Source organism: Melopsittacus undulatus, chromosome Z (genome assembly GCF_012275295.1).
Source record: "Melopsittacus undulatus isolate bMelUnd1 chromosome Z, bMelUnd1.mat.Z, whole genome shotgun sequence".
In the NCBI taxonomy this organism is placed as follows: Eukaryota; Metazoa; Chordata; class Aves; order Psittaciformes; family Psittaculidae; genus Melopsittacus; species Melopsittacus undulatus.
The window spans coordinates 61,887,576-61,909,082 of NC_047557.1; positions in this window are offsets into that span (position 1 = coordinate 61,887,576).

Genomic DNA, 21,507 nt, shown 5'->3' on the forward strand with positions numbered 1-21,507 from the left:
TTGTACAGTGACAGAGCAAGGGAGTCTTGATTCTGAAAGGGGCCTGTGGGTACCACTGTATTGTGAACAACGCTGAAATAATTCTGTTTTGCACTGAGACTGCTTGCTTATTTGTCAAGCTTCCCAGGGGAAAGTGGCAAAAGCAAGGATTTTGATTGCTAAACTTCAGCTGGGTGCCATTCGTCAGGACAACGTTCTGCTATGTACTGCCACAGAGTGCACTCTTAAGGTGAGTCCTGTACCCATTAATCTCCAGAACTAGCACTGTCATCTTTTCTCTCTGGATCTTACACACATCATAGCAAAGAAAAACTAAGGTGTGTGTTGGCCATTGGAAGACTCTTAAGTACATCTGCAGATGTAAAGAAGAAAGCTTTCAGACTTCAGAGATTTCAGATTTCTACTGGCTGTGTTTGTATATCTGCATGCTAGATATTGCCCACACTAGCTAGTCACTTAAAAAACATCTATCTAAGGCTTCTAAGGCCAAACAGAAATATCTAGTGGAAGTGATTAAAGCCCTCACCTGAAGTTTATTCCCAGCCTCTTGGGCTGACAAAACAAGCTCTTCTGCAGAGGGAGCCTGAAAGGTAGTTGCCTGTTTTTAATAGCCTGCCTGTTTTACAAACCATTATAGGGTTAAGTCTGCAGTGTTCAATAAATGTGGTGTTTGGAGGCAAGGACTATATGCTGTCATGTCTAGTTAGGCACTGTACATTCAACTAGCAGTCTTTATAAGGTGCTCATGTAACTACTTACGTGTATCTTTAATGGGAGAAATAACAGCTCTATTCTGACTCTTAGGTGACTGTTAGGCATGTGTATATGGAAAGAAGCTAAATTGGAAATGCAAATGGAAAAAGTGAGTTCTTCTAAAAGGCATTTTTTTCCCCCTCAGTCTGCTTTTTTAAGAAACTTTCTTTTCTGGAGGGGGGCTGAAGTGAATTGTCATTGATACAGCATCTCAGCACAGAACAGGAATCTGGATGAGACTCATCTCTCATCTCCTTCACATATCACAGTGAAAAGATGATGTACAATTGCCTTGACCATCAAGGGGAAGGGATGCTTTTCATGCTGTATAACTCATGGGCAGCTGACAAGGTTAAAAACATGTTTCAAATCTGCCAAGTTAGAGATTTGATGGTCACTTTTAGTTGTTAATCCAGAGCTTTAGGGAACTTTCTTGAGTAACTTTGTTGTGAATATTCTTTGGACTTGTTACACAATTTGACAGCTTAAGTGAGAGACTACCCTGTCACTTGAGGTAATGGGCACTTTAAGTGGAGAAGTGCAGTGAAGGAGTGAATATACTTTTGGGGTCTCATTTACTCCTTTGTGATGTTTGCATTCGGTTCTATAAGCATTCATTTGACCCTGTTGCAGCTGCATTTTCTTGTGCAATATGAAGATGGGAAAGCTGACTCGTACTCAGTTTTTTTGTTAGAACCAGATTACCCAGGTTATTTCAGAATTTCCAGAAATCAGATGCACTCCATTTGTTTCTTTTCAGAACAGATGGTGGAGTAGAATTTGAATCACTGAAGTGATAGTGGGAGAGAAGTTACATTGGGGGAAAAAAAAAGGGAAACTGAAGTGAAACTTTTCACACTTTCCAGTTTTTCTGCTGATTCCCAGCTTTTGTTTTTATATGAGGAGTTTAATAGATCTAGCTTTCAGATTTGTCTCCATTAGTTGGATAACTGTAAAGATCAGATGGATAAAATCTGGAATATTCTGCACTTTTACCAGATACTTAATGGATACTCATAAAACATTAGACTTTCACCTCTCTGACTTGAGTTCAATTCTATTTTAATAGGCTGGTTCCTTCTTGGTGTACGTTCTCTGAAGTGATGAAGCTAAAATAAGAATTAATTTTCCCACTCTTTAAAATGAGATGGGTGTATGAATTTAGCATGGCGCCTGAAGAAGGCACATCAAAGCTACCATCACCGACAAAACTGAAGCCCTGGCTGAGGATTCAGTCTATTTCTAGATCATCCCTTTAAATTATTTCTGTGGAGATATTTCTTATTTATGCTGCTGTATTGTCTGCTGCTGCAGGATCACAGACCCAGCTAACCCAAGAGAGTGACTGGTGCAGGGCAGCCCGGGAAACAGAGGCCTACTCTCCTGCTCCCAGGAGAAAAGGCAAAACTGAACTCTAAGCTCCTCTCTGTCAAGCTTCATTTCTTCTTAATGGTGGCTCCTGTACTCGGTACAGAGTGCCCTGAAAGCATAGAGGGATATGCATTAGTGCACCTTGCGCCTCTGCACCTGCAGTTCTGCCACTGACCAACAAAAAGCCAGAAACGCATTGCTGCAGGTGAGAGATTTCTTCAGCCCCTATACCATAAACCGGTAAATGTGGTGGAGCTTTTTGTTGGCTTCTGTTACTTCTGCTGTAGTGAATTGCTCCTTTTAATGTTCTTTTAATGCGCAGAGGCTGCAGAAGGCTGAGCACAGGGCACACGTCCCCCGGTGCAGGAGGTTACAAGCTCAGTCATCCTGCTTTTCTACAGATTTTCTTCAAATGCATCCCAGGAGGACTCTGCAGGCTGGACTGGACCAGGCATCCACTGTTTGGAATGTTTTCTTAATTTTGTATTTTCAGGTCTAGCTGTGCTCTCTCTGCTATTAAATGCCAAACTTCAATACCCCAGTTCCCACTGAATATCACCTTACCTCTGCAAGGGTCTCGTGGAAGCAGGCTGCTCTACTCGTGGCATAGGCATTTGATACAGGGTTATCTGAATTTCATCCTATCGGAACTTTTATCTGTCTTCACTTCCATCTGTGCTTTAAACTGTGCTTCTGGGTCATGTAAGTGGTGGTGGGGTTGTTAATTAGACTTTGCCAAACTCTTGTGTGGGGTAGGCAGTCTAAACATGGCTTAAAAACAAATCAGTAACCTTCCAGGGACAGATTCAGCAAAGCACTTACACAAAATGTCTAAATGGGGAGATGTGAATAGCCCTGCAGAGCTCTGGTCACGCTTAAAATTACATCTGTGATAAAATATCTGTCTGCACTGCAGTCTAGTCAGGAGATTGCCAGGACTTTTCCTTTATACAGCCCAAACCCCTGTGGGTGTCCAGGGGCTCATCTGCAGCCAGGGCATGCCGCAAACACTAATGGCTGTGCTGTGCCACCAGCCTCTCTTGCAGCCTGGTTTGCGTTCAGAAACTGCAGATGTAGGCTGGGGAACAAGCAAAGGTGAGAGCACAGCTTTGCAAGTTTCTGCTGTTCTGGTGGGTGAACAGCACCATGGGGCTTGCTGGCTCTGTGACCATGGGCAGATCAGCTAAGGGGCTTGAGTCCACCCTGCTTGTCCCCCTCCACTCTTCTCAGTGATTTTCTGGCAGGAAAGCAAAGCTGACTTAGGTTGGTAAACTTTTCATCAGTGCTCACTGTTGCTTTAGAAAACATGGTTGTGGTCAGTTTTAACTCGGTGCCATCTGGTCCGTGAAATGGCATAAAGAAAGAGGGGGGAAGTGCTTTTGGGAAAAATGTGGAATGGTCAGAGAAAAACGTAGTAACATGAAAAAAGCTCAGAATTGAGAGAAGGGTGCTAACATGAACATAAAAAGAAAAGTGTTATGTTTTATAACTGTGAGGGTGGAAAGATCAGATTATTTAGTTTAACCCACCACATCCTGCTCACACACATTTCCACCTCCCAGATGCTCCAGATAGCTTTCCAAGCCATTTCCAAGCATTTCTAACAACAAAGCATGGATTACAAGGCTGCTGTCAGACTGCCCTTACAGTTAAGAAACATTCTTACTGTGTTACTGAAATATATCAGCATACCACTGTCACCTAAAATACCCAACACACGTTAAACTGTAGGTGTTTGTGGGATCCTGTAAATGTCTCTGCAGATGTAAGCTGAGCAGCTTTCTGTTGATTCCCTAATTTAGCTAGCAGAACCCCCTGGCTCCTCCTCCTCGCTTCCCTGGTCTCTCCAATTCCACACATCCTCATTAGCTACTAACCTTTAAATGCTACCACCCCCCCTTAGGTCCAAACCACTTTCCATTTAAAGAAACAGAGCACAAACTGGGAAGCTTTTTACAAGGGGTGAAATTATATCTTTAACTCCCCTCAGTTTCATTTCCACTTCAAAAATCCCAGCCCAAAGACACTGGGAAGTCACCAGGGATCTTCCCATGAGTGGTGGTGGTGTCTTAGGTGCATGTGGTAGGGCTGTTAATGGCACTCCCAAATGGTCATTTAGGGGACCCAGGGCTTGGCTTTTCCACTGAGCAACGCAATATTTCTGTTCTGTGTTTGCTCCCCCATTCAGAGCAGCAAATCATCTCTGAGGAGATGGATCTAAGCCTCTCATTCACAGGCGTTTCCTCAATATCTAAGGCAAGGAATTATTCCCACTTGATATTTTTTAAATCAATATTTCATTAAGCAATGCTTTTATGGCATTTCAGTACTCATCTATAATAATTAATATAAGCCTTTTATCTGTGTATATCAAAGCACTTTGTGAAAGTTGGAGAGCATGAAAAGTCTGTATTAAAGATGAAGAAAAATGAGGCATGCAGAGGGATTATGTGCTTTGCACAATTGCCCAGCCAATTAATGGATTAATTCTTAATCCAGTCCCATATCCACTGGGCCATGCTGCCAGATTTTATCTCCTAAATGTAAAATATTCTACACGTGAAAATATCTAATCAGGTTAATGATATAGTCACTTTGCAACTGGATTAATACTCTATTTTTAATTAACTTAACATAAATAAAACAAATGTGTTTGATTAAGATGTTTTTCTGAAATTTTTGTATTTCTCTTCAGCATAAAATTTACAGTTAATGATATGTTTAGCACTCAGATGTTTGGCAGTGAGCTTAATTTTCTTTATTTTAATGTTTCACTCTGGTTGCCTTCATTTACAACTGGGAGAGAAGCCTATATCACATGGATGCATTATTTCTAAGGTGTTCTATCAGCAGGACTTAAATGAAGAATACAAGTGGAAAGCAGTGTTTGTACAAACCTCGTGTTCTCTGATTTCCCTGTATTTATTTTCTTCTTTTTTTTCCAAGGGGTTAGCAGCTTTCTATTTCATAGCAGGAAAGCAACCAAACCACAGGGACCTCACCTACACAAACACATTTTGTGAGATAATTATTCGACTGACATTACAGAGCTTAAAAACACTCAGACTTCATGGTCTCTGAAGACTGAATTCATTATGTCTTAAGATGAGATTCTCCTTGGGGAGTTTTCTGTCTGTCTGTTTTTCTTATATATACAGTTTACCTGCTTAGGAATGAGGCAAGGAGAATAGATCAGCTCTGCTTAGTTGATAGATTTGACACTTTATTTTCTTCTTGAGGAAAAAAGAAAAAAGTCTCTTGCTATTCCAAACATAACCTACTTCTCTTTATGTAGGCAGGCACATGCTTCTCCCCTCAGCTGAGACATGAGGCCCTATTCTTAGCTCCACTTTCATTTACGTTGTGCCTTGAGGCAAGATGCATAGGATATAACAGCTCTGTAGTTATGGCTGGTTTAAACTATGCAAAATTAGAGCACTCTCTAACATTACAGACCATTTTAAGGATATGTGAAAGGATGCTAGAAACCTGTTATAGAAACCGTGTCCAAGGATATGTAACCCTGAGAAGCAAGAAAGGAACACTGAAACTGGCAATATTTGGAAGCAGTCACCTAGAAGGGTACATAACACGCCCGCTGCTTCCTTGTTTTAGCAGACAAGAATTGTGCAGTTTCTGCAGGGAAGGGGTCAGCTCGCCAGCAGATGCAGCTCACTTCTTGTTTCACAGATGTTGACTTGCACAAATTGACAAACTAGCCCCTCATACCAATCACCACATATTATTTCTTCATCATTGCTTCAGCACTACCTTTTGCCCATTTTTTTCAGTTCTGTACCTTACCTCTCCTTCCTGTTCCTGCATGTGGATGAAAGGAGAGCAAAATAAGCTCTTTCCTGGGGATATGACCTTCATTATAATAAAAATAATTTTAAAAAATCATATGTATATGTGTAAAAAAATTATTTTACCGTCACCACAGAGGGTTTGACTCTTGGTGAAAGAGTCAGCCTTCCCAGTAAAAAATCTGCCTGGTTTTATTTCAGATGCCCTTGAGTAACCCACAAGCTGCTGAACAGAAGGATCAATACGGAAGCAGTTCTTTCAGGTGTCAATGTGACTGGTCATGGCTTTGCAGTACATCCTACAACATGCAAACCAGGGGCTTGCTCTGAAGGAGCTCAGCTGGTTATTAGTCATGTCTGGGAAATGTCCTTGGGGAGGTAATGGGTTGCCTCTTGGTTGCTTGCAGGAGGACACAATGTTCTGCTGGTGGCAAGGCCACTCTGCACAGTGAAGGGGCAATCTTTTCCCCCCTCCCCACCTGTGCGTGTGCTGGAGCATCACAGGGAAGGTGGCCGGTGGGGGACTGGCATTGGCCCTATCAGGCACAGCTACCACAGAGCTGGTCACAGTGGTGGGAGCAGGGGCAAGCTTGGCTTGACCTCCTGTGCTGTTTCAGCACTGCTGGCTCCATGTCTAGGGACTTGGAAGTATTTTCCCCCAGGTGAGGAGTCTGGAAAAAAAGCTGTAATGATTTTTGTGGTGTTTTTAGGCCTTTAAATGACAGGCATCTGCACTTTGAGTGTCAGGTGTGTGAAGAGTCCAAGAGGACCTGATCAGAGACCATGTAAATCAGAGGGCTGATTAAGCAAGTTGGTTTACTGCAGTGCCATATGTCTCCATGGGAAAAAAGACTCTGGCTTCAGATCAGTATCCCTGGCTGTCTCTCAGAGTGAACAGAAAGTGTGGGTTTCATCACTGCGACAAGGTTTTCAGCAATTAGAGCTATTGACATGTCTTGCAGCTGGTGCCGGAGCAAAACTGCCAGAGAGCTGGATGTTTCCCTCTTCTGGGTAACAATGATAGATAAAGATGTAACTTCATAATTGACCAGGCTGGGATTTATATGCTCAGTGGGCTTTGTTCATGATGTTTCTTTGCACAGCACAAAATTATCATCTGTCTACTTGCCCTTTCCCTTGTTATGCCTGAAGAACTGTCTATGCCATATAAATATCCTGCACTGAAAAACAGCAAACAGAGTGACACCATTTCTGCAGCCAGGGCACATACTCTCTGTGTAGAGCCAGGAGCATCTACACAGACAGAGCTGGTGATTTGACATGGCTGCATGATGACAAAGACATCATCGGGCCTCCCTTCCCTAGGACTTCATTTCTTCTTCTGTTGTGTGAAAGCCCCTAAGTAAAACCTGGCTTCTGTGGTGTCTGTTATTCATTAAATAGCTCTCTCCTTTCTATGTTAGCTCTGATCCAAAACGTCTGAATGGTGCTGGAGGAGCTGTGCTACCAGAAATACTTTGTTTGGGATATTCCCTGACACATCAGAAAAATTAAAAGACCCTGGGGTAGTGTAAGTGCAGAGTCAAGGTCTGGGATATCAGGAGAGATGGTATCTGTATACCTTGTGGTATTTTTTATATTGGTAGTTCCAGAATCTACTTTGGGTGCTAAAAATAGCTGTGCTGCTGAAAAAACACAGTCTGCAGGAAGTCATTCTATTAAACATTAGAGTATGGCTCTGCTATGAAAACTAACCTTAAAAATATTGTGTTGTAGGGCTCCATAGTTATTGTGTTTCATAATTATTTGGGATCTGTACATGAGGCTGTGTTTTTTCACTGTTCTGGTAAATAAAATATTGTGAAAGCTGACGAAATAGGGAAAACTGTCCACCTTTTTCCTCCTTCTCTCTCAATGGTGTTGGTTTGATGCAACCAACAAGCAGAAGGTAATAAGAACCTATTTCAGTCACCTGAAGTCAGCAGATGTGACAGTTCACAGTGAGCAGTGTGAGAAGATGCTGTGTTTGCAGTCAATTTTCAATGCAGAATTTCACTGTCATTTCTCACGCCCAGGAATAGATGACGGTTGGGAGGAAAGGTGTGCATTTTCTCCCCCAGGATTAGAAGCTGTCCCAACACAGGGAGATAACTGCTAAGGACCTGACTGCTCATCTCCAGTGGATTTTAGGTAAGGACCATTTACAAACCCTCCTGAATGGGAGCTCAGTCCCTAAGCACAGCTAGGCAGTCTGCACTGGCTAGGCACTGTGTCTTCCCCAAAGGCTGTAAGTCAGATGCCACCAGAACTCTGTAAGTATCTTCCCTATTGTGACCCAGCCCAGTGTTACCCTGACTGGGAAGAAGACCCTGCATCTTATTTGCATGCTTTGTCTCCAATATGAATTCACTTGCATGGTGCATGTTCTTGGTTGTTCAAAGAGGGAAACTCCAGGAGTGTCCTTATTAATTTGGGGCAGCCTGAAAGAATGGAAGAGGTCTGTCTTGGGGAAGAGCAGCAGCGATCGGTGTGAATCACAAACTGAAACAAAGCTGGCCTCATTCCCTTTGTGTAAATGGTATGGCCATGCTGACAGGTCCAACCCTGAGAGGGTCCAACCCACTGAAGAGCACAGGCTGCTATTAAAAGTATTGTTGCAGCTCCTGCAATGCACAGCATGGATGTTTTATTGCTGTCTTTCACACTGTGTGTTCTCCTAAAGCAATTAGCTCTTCTCGTCAGTTGCTGCCATCTCTTCACATGCTCATAGCACTTTGCTCCTCTCCAGTAATGCTTCAGCTCCTTGCAGCAGTCCCTCTCCCTTGGGTGACCCCTGTGATGAATCAGACTTCTCAAGACAGAGGTAATGGGAGCCCAGAGAGTCGTTAGCCCTGTCAGTCAAAGAACAGCCAGCACAGACTGTTTCCACCTACCTCTGTTGGTAAGCCTCCGATCAGGCTGCTCACCCCCTGATGCCTGGCACCATGCAGCAGGAGCATGCACAGCGCTTAATGCACAGCCCAATCAGAATAAATCTCAGTGCAATTTGGGCAGAGCTGTATTGGGGTTTGGGAGCTCTTATTCCCAGATAACCACATCTAAATATGGCTCCAAAAGGGTTGCACGAAGTGGGTGAACAGTGCTCACCACCTTCAGTCAGAGATGGAGGTGTGATGCCAGCACTGGCTGTCCTCTGACCCCTTGGCATTGATCAGTGGCATTTATCTCAGTCCTCAGAGACAGACCCCAGCCTGGGTCGTGGCAGTGTGGGCTCCCTCCCCTCTCCCACTTAAAACTGTGGCCTCGTTTCCCCTGCTAACACCCATTCTGCAACAGCTGGCATCATTTGTGGGGACTGGCACAAATGCACCATTATTTCCATTATAGTGCAGTGGGATGCTCCAGGAAAAAAGGCGTCAAAGGCTGGTGCCTTGTGAAGAGTTTCCAAATCAGGCTGCAAAGCAGGATTGGGCAGGTCTGGTGGTAATGGCAACTGGAAAAAAGTGTTTTGCTTCTCTGTATGTGTGGCTCAAAGTGCTGCCTCTTGGAAAGTAATTATATTTGTTCAGGTGATTTTACTATTCCTCAGGAAAAGAAACATTTAAACTCCTTAAAGTTATGTCTTGTGTACCAACCTGGCACAGTGTCTTTCCTGAAAAGACACAGCCAGCTCCAACTTCTTTTCAGCAATGAGCTGTAAAACACTTTTTTTTTGTTGTTTTTATTCCCCCCCAAAGTGACCAAACAAAATGGGTTTAAAGCACACAGAAAATAAGCTAGTCCCTGGAATTAGTTATTAGTATTGGTCTTGACTGTACATTTTATTAAGCCCAATTTAATATTCATACCATTAGGTCAGTTTTAGCTGTCATTTTGTCATTGTTAAAGATACTAAGGTTTAGTCTGTGATTTTTTTATTTTTTATTAACTATTACATGCAAATTCTTCTGTCAAAACTTAATTGTAATTTTCTTGGCAGTTTATTTGAGGCATCTCTGTAGGGCTGAGTATTACATCTGAATTGACCACTCTATATATTTGCTCCTATTATTCTTGATGGGTGCTATTATATCTTGATAATGAACCTGGTGGGAAAGCCTGGCGAATATGAGATAAACAGGTCATAGATACATTGTCAAGATTGAAGCTGGGAAATAGCTCATTAGGCTTTTTCTTCTTTTCTAGAAAATGCTGTAAAATTGTTGCTTTATCCTGGGCAATAATTGGTGCTTTTTTCAAAAAACATGCCAGCTGAACTCAGTGTGTTATGTCTGAGTGAAGAAATAAACTACAGGGTGTGTTTGAGAGGAGAACTAACACAAACTGAAGCATTCTTCAGCTTGAAAGGAAAGCAAAAGACTGCACAATGTAAAGTGCTGTACTGACTATGGTCCATTGCTGCTTCATTCATAAATACCTATGTTCTTACATGTTTTTCAAGCATGAAAACCTTTACATGATTGGGATCTCTTTGGACCAGCAGCCAAATTAACTTCAGAGTTCTCCTTTTGAGAGGAAGCTGAGGCAAATGTGCCACTTATTACCACTGAGCAGCTTGACACCACTTCAGTCCAAATTTCAAGCAGACTATCCACTCAGCAGGAGATATATTTGTTTTAAATTAAACATGCCAGGAATAGAACTTCAAGGAGACCAAGGCAAGTTCATTGTTTCCGCAATGTAAATCCCTCTCTGCATCAGTGAATTTTGGCTCCCCATTTTTCCTGCTAAAATTAATTGCCATCCTTGCTAAAGTAGAGAAATTAGGGCCTGAAAGCTCCCACATGGGGTTCTTGTTGAGGGAACTGGGGAATAGGACAGGGTAGAGAAGAGGTAACTAACAGTGAACCAGACTTTATCAGAGATGGAAAAATAACAGGAAGGCAAGTGAGCATAGGAAAAATGAGGACTGGTGTTTTAGTGAGCTGACTGTTGGGCTAGGATACAAAACAGTTTATTGTTTGTGAAAACCTGGGATTATGCTGTGGGACCAGGGAAGCCTTGCTCCAGCTCGCTTCTCACAGCTGCAGTGGATGTCACTGCTAGAGAGTTATCCACTGGGATGGTATCTGTCATTTTCATGTTTACAACTGGATTAGGAACACCCATTCTGGGGGTCTGCAAGTCAGCTGGAAAAATTGTCTTGGATCAGGAGCCTGGCTGACAAAGCTATGCTCTTAAAGCAGTTCTAAAAAGCCAGATCATCTGCTTTACAAATTGCAGACAGAGAGTAAACAAATGGGCGTTTTTTTTCTGGCTCTCCCTTCCCCTCCCTCCCTAGTTGCAGTTGCATAATACACAGGATATTTCTTGTATTTTAAATGAAGCCATTGGTTGTCATTAATTAGAATTTGAGATATGTGAGAAGGAAGTGTGAATGTATTAGAGAAAAATAAATTGATTGATACTACAGGGTGAGCTTTTATAAACATGGAGCTATAATTTGTTTGTTGTATGCAGATTGTAATACACTGTGAAGGTCAACATTGTCTGAAAACATCCAAATATATCTGGACCAGGAATTACTGGGTGAGGTACTATTCCCAGGGAATTTGGGAGCTCACACTAGATTATCAAGATGGTCTCTCTGGCTTTCAAATGCACATTTGTCTGAAGTTTCCTTTGCAGGGAGCCCTACAGCACCAAAGGACAGGCTGGGTCTTGGGCAAGGCTGTGCTGTGCAGTGCAGCTCCACTGTCCTCCCACTGACACAATGGCTGATCCACAGCACTGGGAGCATCCACTGCAGCCCCAGCCCTGACCCTCACCCAGGGCCAGGGGCTCCCCTTGCCCTATCACCCCACAAGGGATGCAGATGAAGCCAGCTCATGACATGTCAGTGCACCAGTGTCCAGGACTAGGGCTGCAGCCTGGAACTGGTGCTCTCAGCCTGGTTCTGAACTGGCACCTCCACCTCTGCCTCCACTGCACTTCATAAGCCTTATACCCCTGGAACAACAGAAGGCTGGACAGGCCCCTCGAGTGGTCCCCATAGACGATGTTATCTTTCCCTGGGCAGTGAAGTGGGAGTGGCAGTACATCTCCTGCTGCAACTACACCCAGGTCAAACACCCTATCAAAGTGCACTAACTTGTTTTTCCAGCACAGTAGGTGTCTGCAATCTGGTTAATTTCAAATGAGTTATCTCTTCTCTTGTCTAAACTGTCTGGGCTGTCTCTCTGTGAGACCTCAGGTGGACTCCAGTGGGATGCCTGGGTTTGGACATAGTCTCATGATAGAACTGTGTGCCTGCAGATGGGCGTACTTGCAAGAGGAGTCTCCTTCTTGGGTGAACAGCCCCACCAACACTGGCAGATCACTTGATCCTTGGTTTGGTTGCCTTTGACAGGGTAGAGATCTGGGAGGCTGCAAGTTGTGCTTATAGCATCAGCAAGACAGTTTCATGGGGCCACACAACTGCGAACTCAGCATATCTCATGCAATTACCAATACAAGTGAAACCTGGGGCCTTGAAACAAAGCCAGCTGTTTCTCCCAGCTGTTGCCTGTGGCCTGTTTGGACAGAGAGAAGAACGGCAGCACCAAATGAGGGGAGTTATTGAGGAAGAATACATAGCAACAGCACAGCCCCATCACTTAGTAACAAGGTAGGATTATGATAAAGGAGTGAAAGTATATAAACAAAATATTCTGGAATATACATATTCATTAAAATGATACCAAGAAAACAGAGAGGAGAAAGTCAATAGCACCTAAAAATGTTCTTTAATGAAAAAGAATTTTAGATTTCTGTCTCCATTGTTCAGAGCTGTGTGATGGTACTGTCTTCCCACATGAAGTTATGCTATTTCAAGTTCTCTTAGGCTCTTCCCCTCATCCCCTTGCCTCAAGTACCAGAGAAGTCTGACAGATGAACTTGCAAGGGTTGCTTTATGTTCCCAGATATGGGTTGCTGGTTTATTATCCTGACCACATCTATGTGAGTAATGCTGCCTATGTGTTGTCATGCCCAGTGCTAATGAATACACAGTGATATATTTCAGCTGTAAACAGCATCCCAATTAATTTGTCTGCTATGATCTTTTGCCCCAGAACCAAAAGCATGTTTCTCATTCTTATGATTGCTTTCTTTACTTTCAGAAGGACCAGGAGAAGAAGAAGTTAGTAAATAGGACTTTTCTTGTCCTTTCCACACCTCTACACTTAAATTTATTCCAGAGATGTCAGCTGTAATTTAGAAAAACAAACACAAACAACCAAAACCCAAACCAAATCAAAACCTCAATAATCTGAAATTCAAATCACTTTCACAGAAGAAAGAGCAAGATCTTGGAAGCAGCTGCAAAACAAGATTCTACATTATTAGATGTTGTTCTCCTACCTTGGATATTTAATCAAATGCCCAAGACTGTTTCCACATAAAGTGAAAGATTAATCATGGAACTTATAAATCGTTCTCCTCATCTCCCTCTCATTTGCACCAAAGCCGCTCCCTTCTCTTTCAGTGCTGTAGAAACTGCTGCGCCTTATCACCATGTTCTCTTTTTCTAAGGGCGTACGTTGGGACTGTAAGTAGCTGATAGGTAGTCATCTTTATTGCTTATTTTATGTATGACAAAGTGATCACAGGGACAAGCTTTTCTCTTCAATCCACTGTTTCTAATAAATATTTTACCTTCCACTACTGAAACATTTGTTATGAATTTTCATGAGAAACCTCACATAAATCTTCTTAACAACTCTTCATGTAAACAGGGCTTCAAAAGCACTGTGGCTGGCTAGGCAAGGGTCATCTTGTATTTGGTTTCTCTTTCTCCTGTTGAGTACTTTCAGGGATTGAATGGAACATTTAACACAAAGAAAGGTGCTGTTCCAGGCCCCATTCATCTCTGTCAATAGCGAACACTTGATGCAACTGGAGACTACACAATGTACTTGTGGGGTGGTAATCAGTAAGCTTTGGTAGATCCCTAAGATAAAAATTGCTCCTGTTTGGGAAATACTTGAAAGAATACACATTTGTGTTTGGATGTGTACCAAGATCACATTTGGTGTTTTCCATCTGAAATTTTCATAGTAAACTCAGCAGCGTGTATTTTAAGTATAAATTTATTTAAAATCTATTTTGATGTATAAATATTAACATGATCAGTTTGGTTAAGCAACACCAGGCCACAGTTGATAGAGGTGAACAGGAGCTCATGGGGCCCATCAATGACCCCTGTGTGAAAAGATCTGCTGGTGGACAGCAAGTGCATCGCTGAAGAGCTGAACAGATTCTTTGAATTGGCATTCACTACGATGGAGACACTGCGGATGGGAGGGAGTCTGAGGAACCACCTCAAATGGAGGTGTTGGAAAAGGCATGTTAGAACAAATTGATAAACTAAACATTAACAAATTCTCAGGACCAGATGGTGTTTACCCAGGAGTCCTGAAAGAACACACACCACAAATAAGAAATTTCTGAATGTAATTTCTGAATGTGTGTAATCTGGCACTACAATCAGCTCTGGGTTTAGAGGGATGGAAATGGGAAAGTGATGCCAGACTTTGAACAGAGTTGCATGGGTGATCCTGGATATTAGCAGTTAGTCAAGGCTTTCATTTCATAGATTTGGCTGGAGGTTTGAGACAAAATGTGGGTGTTGAGAGAAAGATCAAGCCTGAGAGCCACATGAACCCTTGCAAGGATTTCATGAGCATACACATTGTGCTTGTTTGGGCTCTGTAGTTTTCAACACAGCCTTAGGAAAGCAAGAAAGGCTCCTATGACATTTATTATGGAACAGGAGAGGTTACCTTCTGGGTTAACACAGGAGAGGTTACCTGTGGGCTAAATCCCAGAAAGGAGACAGTTGGAAGAAACAGTCCCCTTGTACATCAGGAGAAGGTCCTATGAACTCCAGTCCTGGGCCTGATGTTCAGCATCTTCCTAAGTGGCCTGGAGAAGGTGGTACAAGCAAATAGTGGCAATGCTTACAGCTGTTCAATTGTTATTCAGGATAACCAAAGCTAATGCTGACTCTGAAAAGATGCTGAAATAGCTCATTGTGCTAAAATGAAATTCTGTGTTGGGGCTGCCAGGGGAAAAGTGACTACATATACAAAATTATGATCTCTTAGCTCAGGAAAAAATGAAAGACAGCTTGAGTCATTGTGGAGAGTTTGCTAAAAGCATCCAAGCACTGCTCAACGGGCAAACTGGTTATCAGGCTGAAGCAGAGAGAGGGAAGCGCCATTTCATGCAACGGAGAACTGCACTGTTGCTCCTGTGTATTGGGGATGCCAGACTACCAGCAGGTGCAGGGAGGGGTAAGTAATCAAAAATGAGTGCAGGGGGCAAGTCAAATGGGCTACATGGCTACACCCTCCAACACAGTGAGGTCCTAAAAGGGGGGCAGCAAGTGAGTGAGGGAGAGGTGTTTGCCCTGTTCTATTTAGCAGTCTGAAGCCCTCACTGCCAGCCTCATCTGGCTGCAGTGTGAGGGCTAAATTGGACTGTGGTGTGACATGTCTTAAGGCAATCCCAAATTATCAGGCTTTCAAGGGTTTGAGATGAGTCATTATGACACTCAGGAGAAAGAAGCAAATTGGTGGTGGGTATCAGCTATGGTTGAGAGGGAGTGTGAGACATACCTAAACAGCTCCTAGACAGGGTTTTTTTTTGCCAGCATTTGTTTTACATGCTCGGACTTGAACCTAGATTAGATGCACTCCAGGGTGTCCTGTCTTATCTTCCTCCCTCATCTGAAAATAGCATTGCTTTTCACCCTGGAGAGGTGAGGCTTGGCTCTCTGCTTGTCCTTGTATTGTAATACAAGTCCTTGTATTACCCACATGAAGGAAAAAAAAAATAAAGAAGAACAAACTGAACAATGAAGGTAGCTGCTTTTTCCAGTTATTCTGTATATGATGTATTGCCTTATTTTCAAGACATGAAGAATGCAGTTAATGAGGGTATATTGGTTGCAACAGCTTATTGTTTTTATCCTGGTGACTTTCTCTTTTTATCATGAGAGGGAGCAGTGGATTTGCATCTATTTGACATTTGAAATGTTTTGCCTTTGGTTGATCTGCAGCTCTGTGCAGCATGATCCAGACTAAGAAAAGCCCATTTCATTTCTTAGGACAGGTGCAAGATTAAGCATCAAGCATCTCACTTCTAAAATTGCTTGTGATTGTTTTCTCCTCCACAAACGTCTGCATAGCTAGCAATTAACTGCATCCAGAGATCAAAAGCTAAATTGTCTCAGACAGGAATTGCTATATCAAAGCCTGGTGCTACTTGCACTGTACTTTAAGCAATCTGGCATTTCCACTGATATTTCTTTGCTGGAGGTGAAACAGCAGGCTGGGCTCACTCTGCAGCCAGAGACAATAGAAAGGGAAAGGACAGCATGGTGAGATGAGGAGAAGTGTGGGGTTTATGGACCTGGGACTGTAACACCAGGGGGAATGTTTCTGTCTCCTCTGTAGGTCTAGAAGAGTGAGAGAGGGCTCCTCACTGGGAACACAGACTGTGGCCTTGGTGTAAACACCACAGGTGCCCTCTGCACGGTGGTGGGGGCAAGCTCTGCACAACTCTCCTCTAGCACAGTGTGGTGCCCCCCTTGCAAGACAGCCGGGCATGGGCAAGGTGACAACTCCATCTGCCCAGACAGGAAAAACGGGTCTCAGTAGGAAGAGAAAGCCAGATCGTACCCCCTGCCCCCATCATGCAGGCAATGAGGGCTCAGTGCCTTGGACTTTTTCACTGTGATTTGGAGGGAAGCCCCTGATGCCTTTGCCCTTAATTGCCTTAATTAGTCCATTACCCACCTCTAGGGGAATTTTCTCCAGAAAGAGAAGGCTCATCCCTTGGAACGTTTGACTGGTAGACCAGAAACTCCGATGTCAGCTTTTTTTCCTTTTTTAATATATTCTAAATTGAACTATAATATTGACAAATTAGCATCTAATCCTATTGCTCTAATTCAACCATTTGCCTGTGCATTAGGATAAGAATGATTTGCATAACAGTCTTCAATCTTCTGTTTAGAAACAAAATATTTTGATATTTGCTTGTGCTAAGTGGGATCAAACAGTGAACAGGCTGGCGGGTAATCCCAGGGGATCTGCACTGACTGTGGCACTGCTGGGCAGCAACGGCAGCTGCCCTTTCCTGCAGGCTGCCTCGCAGGGAGCTGGGGCCTGCTGGTAAATGTCTCTCCTTGGGAAAATGGAAGAAAAAAGAGGAAAATGTCTTGCTTACCAGAGTCAGGAGTGGTTGGACTCCACTTGCCTGCATTTATCGCAGGCTATACCCCTGATAATGATTGTTTTAGCAAGTCAGCCTTTTTGCGCAGTGTTTTCCTTCCTCACAGCAGAATAGGTCTGTAAATGAGAGCTGTAAACTTTTGACTGGACCAGCAGGACTGACAGGTTTTTTCTTTCATGGGGATGGTCACCAAAGAGACCACTGTAGCAGATTTTCTTGGTGAGAACTGGAAGTATTTAAACCCTGTCTGATGACTGGAAGGTTTGGCATGGGTCAGAGTTGCTGCAGGTTCCCCATGAGATCCCCCATAACCTCTTACTGAGCTGTGGATGCCCCTTCACTGTTACCCGAACAATTCTTCTCCCACAGGCTTCTTGAAGCAGTTAGCTAACATACATCTTTCACCCCACCTTCCCTGGTGGAGAATTCATTGCTTTGAATTTCTGCAGATGTCATTCTCCCACTTCATCCACTTCCTCAGTTTCTCCTATGAGGCACTCTTACTTTGCTTAGTAGCTAGGTTTTATGCATAGCATGGGGCTCTCCATAGAAATTTTGCATCCATTTCCTTTGTCTGACGGATAACATTTTGCCAATTGATTAAGTATGAGACTCTTGCAAAGGTAGAGCTGCCATGTCACGTGCCATGTATGACTTTATGCACCAGCAAAGTTGTAGCCCTGCAGAGCAGATCAGTAACTTCAGATCAAGAGGAAAATCACTTTTTCTCCTGCATTTTCATTCTACTGTTGTTTTCCAGTGCACAGATGTTACTCAGGGAGGCATTTTCAGAGCTGTCATTCTTCCTTGTATTATCAAAGTAGTTCTGCAGGTAGTATTATGAAAATACTGAAACGAAATGCAAATGTAGACATTAAAGACAACTTCCTTGGTAGACTTCTTCAAGCTTTCATTTTAAATAGTATTTCTTCTCCTACAAAAGAATACGGAGATAAAGGAATTTTTCTATAAACAGCCTGTTTTTACATCTTTCCTTCAACTTTGATACATATGCTCCTGAGAAGGTTACTGAGATCTCGCCATTTGCAGACATCCATGCCATGTGATGTTCTCCATTGCCTTTTAATGTATACCTTTTTATTAGTATATGTTCTAAGTATTTAATTCAAATTAATACTTGTGAGGGGAAAGCCTCTGTGGATGTTTTAATGCGTCAGAGGCTGCCAACAGCCTGGAGTTTGCTTGTTAAAAGAAAATATTTCCATGTTCTCTCCTGTTTGCTGTTGTATCACCTACTAACACTCCTTGAAAATCTAAGTAAACTATGTTTTTCATTTTTAAAATAGTGCTGGGGTATCAATGTCTGCATATCATTCCTTGATGAGAGATCCCCTGCTAGTATTTCAGCATCTCCCCCTTACTGCGAGGTGGAGGTAGTAGGAGCATCCCTGGAGAAGGGAGGCTGGCTCAAGGGCTTGCAGACTGTGTGGTACCACACAAGGACTGGGCGTCAGGGCTTCACCCTGCTGCTGGCTCCCTCTGTGCTCCTGGGTGAGGGGAGCAGCAGAGAAGGTGATGGGTCTTTTCTGAAGCCCTCAGTCTTTCTGCCAGATATTGTGGCATTTAATACCTTATCTTTCATTTAATATCTCTGGTGGTTCCAGCCACAGGAACCACTATGCCCAAAAGGTGGGAAAGCCACATCTGCAGCAGGCCCTGGGTGTTCAAAGCACTGATCCTGCTCATGGCACAACTGCCATATCTCACCGTTCCCGGTGTGAAGCAGCAGCTCCAGTCATGTCTCAGGCTTAGACCTTCAGCTGTGTTTACATAAATTAATCCCTGTGGATGGATCACATAGTTTTCCTTCTGCACTAGAGCCTACACAGAAACACAAAGTGGTCCTTCTGGCTCATAAAGGGTTAATATTTTCAGGCCCAGGGCCTTTGTTTTATTTTCATAGTCAACACCATAAAACCCCCAAACCTCTGTCAGTCTTTACTGAGATAATTGCACAATGAACCTATCTGCACATCTGAAAAAGCCGACTGTAAATTTACAAGTACTCCGTGGGACATGGGGCCTCGGTACTGATAACTGGCTTTGGTATTGTATAGGAGCTGCACGTTTATGCCTGCTTTGTTGTGGTGGGTTTTTTTTTCCTCTGCAGATAACAGCTTACTGTGGGAAAAGGCAAGAACTACTGCTGGAGCTTGCTCAGCGCCCTTGAAAACACATCTGTCTCAGCTCTGCCGCCTAGCTTAGTCTGAGCTGATGTTTGTTCCTTGCTCTTTTTCTGGCTCTCCTCCCTTGTCTCAGCTAATCCATTTCACAGCCTCTCTGTATCTTATGGGCCAGAGGTAATTTCTTTTGAAACTGGTTGAGTTGCACCAATTAAGAGCTGTTTTTCCATGGTACTCTGAGTTTAATCTGCATTGATGTTAAGATCCTCATCTCTGCTGAATGGTTGCTGGAGTGTGAACTGTCTGCTTAGCTGTTATGCAAAGAAATACATATTAAGGTGGTTAGTGTCATCACATAATCTTGACAGACATCAGCGGCGCAGTTGTAATTTCATATTTTGTGAAGATGGAGGCAGGCAGCAAAGGGAATGCAGGTGTGTTCCTGCTGCTGAGGGGTATGTTGTCAGACTGTGTTTCGAAAGTAATTTTTTGGAAACAAACATTTGGGATTCAGCTATCTGTGAGAGTAGAGAGGAGGGGGAAGGGGGGATGACGACATCTCTGTGTCCAGTGCTTCTCAGCTGAAGGGGAGGAGGATAGCTTTGCAGGTTATGCAGTGCCCAGGGCATGGACAGAGATGAGGCTGGTGACATGCCCTCTGAGCTGGTCAGAGCTGGTGCTGTCTGTGTGAGGGAGAGGAACTGTCCTGCAGCAGGGGCAAAGCTGGATGGAGTTTGGCCAGGGAGGCAGGGGACCCCCAAGGCAGTGCAGAGAGGAGGGTGTGGAGACTGGGTTTGGAGCATCCTCGTCAAGGTGCTCAGCACCAGCAGAGCTGGTGACCAACTGGTTGTCTGAATTTGCCAGTGCCCTTGAACAGAAAGGAAATGTTTCAAGCCCTTGTGCTGCTCAATCTGCAGCAGAGTTGATCCTAAATGTATACAGTTCTCAGCAAGACATGCGCAGGAGTGGGCACTGGGGGGATAAGTGTATATGGGGAGACCCCAGTGGAAGAATGCACCCTTTGTCTGAGTCCCTCTCCTTATGCTGCCCAGCACTTCTAAGCAGCAGGGTCTGCCGGTAATCTCTTCCACTAGAGGAAATCTGAGAGATTTGAGCTAATTGTGCTCAATTGCCCAAAGGGGAGCACTTTCCTTTCAGTGCAGAGAGCTGGCAAAGGCCGCAGCCTGGCTTTGTTTGTCCCCATACATGCAGGGGCTGAGTGCTGTCACCCCCAGCTCTCTGGATTTGCTTTACCCACAGAGATGCCAGCCCAGCTATGGGAATAATTTGCATTTGTGGGAGAGATGCAGGCTAGAAATCTCTCTAAGAATTTTAGTCATGCAAAACTGCCACCTTTGATTTTCAGAAAGCTGCTACCCCCTTACCATCTGCTCCTGGTGCCACTTCCCTCCCTGGAGACACCCAACAAAATAATAATACGGATTTTTGCATGTGAGGATGGAGATGATCAATAGCAATGGTTCCCACAGCAGTGGCACTATACGAAAAGCAGTCTGTAATATTAGAGTACTAGAGGCTCAAGAGAGACAGGACCCTCTCTTCAACCTGAACTTCCTTGCTGACCTTCTTGTCCTAAGATAAATCCCAGAGCACCAGCAACCCAGAAATTCTGCTCTTGTGGTGTGTTTCCCCTGATGTGGAATCAGAGCAGAAAAGGCTGACCTACCTGCCTGCTCAGGCTTATGGTGAACACACTGAAAAAGAGTTTTCTTTCTGTTTCTTCTGTTTGTTAATGGCCTCCGTTATACTGTCAAGGTCTGCAGTGATTTTCTATGTGAGTGCCAGTCAGGCCAGCTAAAATCTATTGACTGCTTTATTGTACGTGTGCAGGATGTCTTCTGCCCACAAAGGATGCAGGCAGTTTGTATAATGCAAGCATAAGGAACTTCTTTGGACCAGTTCCTTTGTTTAGATACTCCTCCCTTACCTGAACTCCCACTGTCCATTGCCAACATTTCTGAGATTTCTGGAAGGGATAGCATCAGTATTGAATAATTACAGTGAAAGGCTCAGCATATCTACATTTTTTTGTCTAAATTATTCAAGAATGCAAGAGTGTTTCATGCAGCATAAGTGAGCTCTGGTTCTGTACGTGTGTGAGACTGCTGGCATGATGGAGTAATGGTGCACAGAGCTTTTGGAGGAGTTGCTTGTGTTTTCTTTAAGCTGTCACTGTTGATGATGAGAAGGCAAAAATATTTCTAATTTCTTTTGCACTTTGCTTGTGGTAT